This window comes from Nicotiana attenuata, unplaced genomic scaffold (assembly GCF_001879085.1).
Source record: "Nicotiana attenuata strain UT unplaced genomic scaffold, NIATTr2, whole genome shotgun sequence".
In the NCBI taxonomy this organism is placed as follows: domain Eukaryota; kingdom Viridiplantae; phylum Streptophyta; class Magnoliopsida; order Solanales; family Solanaceae; genus Nicotiana; species Nicotiana attenuata.
This window is the reverse complement of record NW_017673137.1, coordinates 120850-129232: the sequence shown is the minus strand read 5'-3', so window position 1 is coordinate 129232 and position 8383 is coordinate 120850.

Sequence of the window (8383 nt, the reverse complement as noted above, 5' to 3'; positions counted from 1 at the left end):
TAACCTCAGCTTCCTTATCGAGTAATCCATCAATTGAACACATATTCATTATACTCGGTAATTGTTCATGTTCACAGTATATTCGCATTGTTGATTTGCCGGTAGAATGCTTAATTTTTTTATACCACAATGCCATCCATTTGACCGTAAGGAAACAATAATGGATATTGTAATGGATCATAACAACCATAATAATAATTAACCAGCTGACTTCTATCACTTTTCGTGTATATACGGATATGTGGTGCAGGAATAGAGTTATTTATATCTTGTTCGACCCATATACGTGCAACTTCTGATACAGTTGGTAAATTATATACTCGTTGATCTAAACCAGCATCACTCTTAAGCGCAATGTAGAAATTAGATAATTGTGGAATATTTATTAAGGATTTCAAAAACATTGAGTATGGATTAGTTTTTAGTATATTCATCAAACTTATTACAATATCTTCATTCAGTTTGTTTGAACATGCCATTCGATTTCTCACTTCATTTTCACTATCAAAGAAGTATAACTGAAGGTTTTTTCCTTTTTGATCAGCTGGTATTAGGTTATTTATGAAATGATATATTTGCCCTTGAACACGGAATGTATAGATACCATTATTTCTTTTTGCTAGCTCTTTATCATAAGTTACACCAAGGGATGTGAACGCAAATATGTTATTGTATGTTCTAATGTAAGTTTGAAAATGTTTTGATTCCTCACTATTTCCCAAATAAAAGGTTTCTTAACTCTGTTGGCATTTCATGTGAAATTAGTTGAATAGAACCGTTACCACAACTGTCACGACCCCAACCCGCACTAGTCGTGATGGCGCCTCTCGTGAAGACAAGTCCAGCCAATTAATCCAATTCATCTCTTTCAAAATACTTTAACATTAATGAATAGCAAAACACGACTTAATGACATTAAGCAATGATATTTACAACCCAACACAGCCCGTCCGGGGTGTCACAAGTCACGAGCATCTAGAAAGATTTTGGTACAACTACATAGCCTGTAATACCTAGAAATAAATCTAGAAATAAAAAGGAAGAAATCCGGTGCCGCGAACGCTGGCGGTCACCTTGCTCAGCTACGATAGTAAATCCTCAACTAGCTCAAACCCGCTACCGGGTAAACCAATACCTGCATCTGCAAGCGAGGTGCAGGGAGTAAAGTGAGTACTCCAACTCAGTGAGTAATAAAGGTAAATAATAACTGAGCAGCAAGAAACCACGTAAAGCAAGCCATAATGCTATATAGAACAATGTAACCCTTTGAGAATACAGTGAAACCGTATAATCTTTAGAAATATCTGGGCTCAGTTTAAAAACCTCTTTCGAAAATATCTTTTTCCAACAGTTAAGCAAATGAATGCGAAACAGATAGTGCAAGACAGCACATAAGTCAGCCCCTCGGGCACAGCACTCCATTAACCAATAACGCCAGGGTATCAGGTAAACAGTGCAAGAAATAGCATGGAAGCCAATGAAATGCGAGTGCTGGAATGTCATGACAAATAATACAAATAGGAACAAATGCATGAGTGCAATGCAATGCATATGACGGTACACTCCGGTACCCACTGTGGCGTGCAGCCCGAGCCATCCATATATTTAACGTCGACGTTGCTCACTAGGGGTGTGTACAGACTCCGGAGGGGCTCCTACAGCCCAAGCGCAAATAATCAAGCCATCTCGTGGCACCAACCAGGCCCTCGACCTCAATATCAATACAATACCGCTGCGGCGTGCAGCCCGAGCCATCCATATTTCCAGAAATCACTATAATACTGCTGCGGCGCGCAGCCCGATCCATGCTCAGTCCAGAAATGCACATAAGCCACTTGGGCAATATTAAAATAATAGTTCTCAGTTCAAAACGTCAATAAAATATTGCTTAAGTTTTCAAGTCTTAGAAAAATGACTGAGTTTGCAAAACAGTATTAAAACCCTGGACCGAGATCAAGTAATATGCAAAGTAATGCGAAAACAGTGATATCAATCCCTGAAGGATTCACATAGTTGGCACGAAGCCCGAACATGGCAATCAACCCACATTATGATGATAACAAGTAGTTTCAGACAAATAAGTAGTAATTTCATCAATCGGGACGGACCAAGTCACAATCCCCAACGGTGCTCTACCCCACGCTCGCTATCCGGTGTGCAAGTCACCTCAATACAGCACTATGATGTGCAAATCCGGGGTTTCAAACCCTTAGACTATCATTTACAATCATTACTCACCTCAAACCGGTGAAATCTCTAGCTCGCGACGCCTTTGCCCCTCAAATCGGCCTCCACGCGCGTCGAATCTAATCAAAATCAGAGCGAATACATCACAATATGCTAAGGGAACAATACCCAATCGAAAACAATCGAAAAATAGCGAAAATCTCGAAATTAGCAAAACCCGAGCCTTGTGCCCACTTCTCAAAAAATTAGGAAATTCACATCACTGGATTCCTCATCTCGCCACGAGTCTATACATATCAAACTTACCAAAATCCGAGCTCAAATGCTCCCTCAAATCCCAAATTTAAATCTCAAAATCCCAAGCCCTAGTTCATCAATTTTAGGCTTAATTCCACGAATTTCTAGGTTAATTTCACATAATAATTACGTTTTTAACTCATAAAACTTACCTCCAGTCAATCTCAGTCGAAACCCTCTTCAATTGCTCCCAAAAAGCTCTCAAGATGTTCCACAATGGAGGAAAAATACCCTTAGCTCGCGGATGAAATGTTATCTTAAAACCTTCTCTGTCCAGCACTTTCCGCTTATGCGGGACCGCTTCTGCTACATTTATACCGCTTCTGCGGTTCTCCACTTAAAGGCCTCGACCGCTCCTGCGGCCCATAATCGCACCAGCGGGACCGCTTCTGCGGTTCCCCAATCGCATAAGCGATACCGCTTCTGCGGTCCATATTTCGCAGAAGCGAAAACATACCAGAAGCAGCAGAGTTAGCAACATGAAAAATCCCAAAACTCTCCGTTTAACCATCCGAACTCATCCCGAGGCCCCTGGCACCTCAACCAAAAATACCAATACGTCCTAAAACATTATTCAAACTTGTTCCAATCTAAAAAACACCACGATTAACACTAAAACCATCAAATTACATCAAATCCAAGCCTAAGTTCTTCAAAAACCTCCGAAACACGCATTCGATCAAAAACCCAACCAAACGATGTCCGAATGACCTGAAATTTTGCACACACATCCAAAATCACCTAACGAAGCTACAGCGACTCTCGGAATCCCATTCCGACCCTCGAATCAAAATCTCACCTATCAACCGGGATTCACCAAAACACTAACTTCGCCAATTCAAGCCAAATTCTACACCGGACCTCCAAAATCAATTGCGATCACGCTCCTAAGTCACAAATCATCCCCCGAAGCTAACCGAATCACCGGAAATCACATCCGAGCCCTCTAACTCATAAGTCAACGTCCGGTTGACTTTTCCAACTTAATCCTTCTTAAAAGAGACTAAGTGTCTCATTTCCTACGAAAACTAATCCAAATCAACTGTAACACACCAAATACTGATAATGAAGCATGAAGAAGCATAAAATGAGGGGGGAAAACGGAGCGGTAACTCATCAGACGACGGGTCGGGTCGTCACATCCTCCCCAACTTAAACCAGTGCTCGTCCTTGAGCGTACCCAGAGTTGCTCTAGAGGCTATCCAATAGCTGAATAACTTTACCATGCATATGCCCGGGGTGATCCCACGTCACCCTGTCTCATATAGGTCTGATAACACAACATAGCTGAAATCTCACAACCCATCTAGACCATAAACCGCAGAACCACATTGCACCTTCCGAAATCATACACAAGATCAGAACCTCACGTCTATATTCAGAATAAACCCGAACCAGCTGTAATAACCCATACCTGCAATCTCCGGTGAGACCATCCGATACACCACATAATCCAAATACTCGAACGATAGCCTCTATTCACAGCAGTTGCCCACAATAACCAAATACCGATAGAAAACCTCTTATTAGCTAAATTCTTATTCCAACACTTTCCTATGCTGCCAAAGATAATTAAAACACGTGATAAACCATAACCATTTCTCAGATCGACCATTCATGAAGCCACTTCCCTTTTGACTAATACCACAACAGATTTCCGGGCCGAACCCCGATATTATCCTTCTAACAACCTGAGATCAAATCTGTTCGTATTCATTAACGACTCAAACGACCATCTCGAATCCAACACTCCACACTGGTGATATGACACCTCAATACAGGCCTAAGCCACAACTTGCATAATACACGCACCAATAAGAAACGGTCTGAACATACTCAAATCATGACAAATGACTCAAACAAAAGAGCTGTAACTCAAGTTCATCAGTACCATCACAACACAAGGCTGAGACCCCGTCTCACATCGTAGAATAGAATAGCTGAATCTACCTCGAAGGGTCATAACTCCACGAAGCCCCGCTACAATGCGCGATCATATCGAAACACTGTTACACATGAAACACCTCAAGTCACTATGATCAAAAATCAACAGCCACGCACACTTTGATATCTGGAACCAAAGCAATTCATTACATCCACGGTGAAACAAATAACATATGACTCGCAACTCGATAGGTCATAACCGATACTCCATTACCGATCAACACCCAATTACTCTTCCCGCTCGACTTCCTCTATGAATCCCCAATAGAACCACTCCACATGTGCCCATATCCAACAAATCATAACGTCTCACAGCACAGAAAAGCAACTCATAGATCTCCCAAGATCACTAGCAAGTTCAATAACGATCGAATCAACCTACCCCTCAACAACACAATTCGGGGCCAACCAAGCCAACTCAAGCTAAACACGTATCCAATCAGCTTACCAATGAACTCATTACCAAGAAGCCTGAAGCTGCTCCTTCCACTACTATAACTCCTACCGGAGTCGTACGATACGGTGCACGGCACCAAATAAATACCGAAATCCACAATCTCGCCCAGTGACATGCCCGGCCACAAGAAATGCATCCGAAAAAGTCCCTCAATACCGGAACTGAATCAATGGTAGAAACCTCTGCACTGACATTCGTCACGAAGGCCCAATTAAGAAAAGCAGTCCTTCCCAGCCGTCCGCTGGTCTTTGGAATACAAACCACTCTGCTAGAATATAATCCGATGCACCTCGCCAGGCAACCTGTGGTATTTTTCGGCATAGCCCATAGCACAATAGTCTAGAATAACCCAACACTGAGACAACCGGTCTACACCCCAATATCATATCCAAAATCTAATATACCAAGCGAAGAAAGATCCACTCGGGCCTCCAAATCCCAACAGCCGCTAAACGGTGCCGATACACACGCTCTACAACCACTACATGGGATGTACATGAGAACTTCCAGTCTCCACTCCATATAGCACACGAATCACCATGCCTGATCCCAAATTCCGCAGTATGAATACATATCACACCCCAAGTACCCAACCATCCCACGATGGATATTCAAAAATTCCCCTATGCCATCACACAAACTCAAATATCAACAGTCGATCTAACAAGAAAGCGTCGCAATACTACCGAAGTATCATCAGTCCAATCACATTACCTTTCCTAAGACGTACTCTCGCCAAATCACTTCCAATTAGCAGTACCATTTCCTTGATTACCTGAGGCTACCCGTTGCCTAAGAATTTTATGAACTTCTTTTCAGAACTGAACTGTAACTCATCTAGTCAAGAACTTCCACTGATCCCATTTGGAAGAAAATAATCACACATCCCATGCTTCGCATGCCCATAGAAAGATATATACACCTCCAAACCACGGTAACACCCAACAAGAACTCTCTCCCAATTCCATTTGCACAAGCTAAACTGCCAGGACTGAATTCTTCTATCCAAACCAAGCTAAGCAATCTGTCAAAACTCAAGAGCTTTGCTGCACAATACCTGTAAGGGCTCATTGCCTTGAACACATATGAAGAATTAATCATATCCTTACCATACCGATTCGGTCCACTAACAAGCTACTTCATTTATCTAGATTTCCTTCTGATTCATTTTCACTTGATATCCCCTCTTGCTGCAGCACCACAATGCCTCTGCCCAGGCTCACCACACGAGACTCGAACATAAGACCACACTGTCTCAAACCCATGAGCCACTGGACACTCTCTCAAATATTCCCGGAAACACCACATTCCCAAAATAACCTACTATGAAGAACTTCCTGCGAATCTAAATCTGTTACCTTTACTTTCCAGATACCGATACATAGGATCCCATAATCCACGTAAAAGTATCACAAGTCTTGACCTTTTCGATGAAAACACAGTCTCTGACCACATACACAACCTTAAGACACCTGATTATTACATGTAAAATCTTGAACACAATAAAACCATTCTCAAGAGTCCTTTACTTCTTATTCAAACTGCAATTTACCTGATCACACGGACATAACCACCAGTGCCTCATTAGCACTCTGACATCGCAGGATATGATCTCATTCCAATACAAACAAACATCTTCCTTCTCTATGCGCCGAGCATTCTTTACCAATAACACTCTAGATATTCCGTGTTTCTCATACTCTATAAAACATAGTATGACCTCTATCACAAATTTTGCTTCACTCGTGCCATCCTCGGCTCAATTTCTGCGACCAGAACTGATTCGCCAGCATGCCTCAAACCGGAACCAACATAGCACATAACCATGCAATCAGCTAATCAACAGCAACCTCCCCAACTTGGCTCGAAGCCATATATTAGGACACACTCAATAACCCATAATACTTTTACTCTAATGATGTCACAATATCATAGTGAGATTAAACTCAAATCATCTACCAGTTCGTGAAAACACAGATCATCTAGTACTGTAATCTTCTGCAAACCTCGCATTCATTCCCACCTCAGTTGAGTCTACTCTCTTAAGCGACCCGAATTCTGAAATTTCAACACGTACCCTTCAATTACACGTGAGATATTCTAACATACGCATAAGGATCACACCACTTAAGAACACTCCGCAAGAGATAACCCACCTGCTTCGCCTCAATGTAGTACTTCAGTATACCTTCCACTATCATATACGTTACACAGTCATTAGTCTTCCTGAGTCTGAACTCATACCGCCACATGTATTGCACTTTACTTTCCAACTACGAGACACGAAAATATCCTTCACGCGCCCATATTCGGGCTACACATCAAATCACAATAGGGAACGAATCACTTAACTGTTCATCTATTATCCAGCAGACTTCTTCGTCACTACCAAGTCATATAATTACATCTCGCAGTACTAACATACTCATCACACGAATACCAAACCGCCATTCCGGCTAATAGGGACAATACCGAACATATAAGTTCAAAACACTTGCTCACACGATCAACATCTCAGTGCTCAAGCCATAGGCAAGATCCGGCCTCAAGTCCTCCAGACTGGACCAACATCAAACTCACGGATATTACATCTCGCCCCTTGATCGGGGAATCACAATCCATCAAGGCACATCTGATATTGAGCGCTAAGGTGCGCATACAAACGCGTGGAAGGAATTTCAAGAGTTTCTTTTCAAGCTGAATCTAGGACGCACGATAAGAATTCAAGAATGTGAAGTTTTCCTAAAGGTTCTGCAGCCTCTCGAGGATAAATACAGACGTCTCCGTACCGATCCGCGAGACTCTACTAAACCTGCTCATGACTCGTGAGACCTTGTAACCTAGGCTCTGATACCAGCTTGTCACGACCCAATTTCCATACCCGGTCGTGATGGCGCCTCTCGTGAAGACAAGGCCAGCCAACTAACCCAATCTGTTTCTTTAACAAATATTAAACATAAATGTATAGATAAATATAGCTTAACGACAATAATAACCAGTATGTACAACCCAACACAACCCGACCGGGGTGTCACAAGTCACGAGCATCTAAAGAAACCTGAACACAACTACAGGGCCAATAATAATATATAAGGAAAAATCCTGGAAATCAAAAGACAACATATGGTGCCGTGAACGCAGGCGGTCACCTTACTCAGCTACAATAGCCATACATTCAATCAGCTAATAACCCGTTACCGGGTGAACAATACCTGCAACTGCACGCGAGGTGCAGGGAGTAAAGTGAGTACTTCCAACTCAGTGGTAATAAGAGTAAATAATAACTGAGAGGCAAGAAATCACGTAAGAGCACTCCATCATGCTATATAGGACAGTACAACCCTTTTTAGAAAACAGTAAGACCGTGAAGAATCCTTTAGAAAATATCTGGCTCAGTTTAAAAACCTCTTTTTAAAATATCCTTTTCCAACAGTCAAGCAAATGAATGCGTAATCAGATAGTGCAAGTCCTCACATAAGTCAGCCCCTCGGGCACATC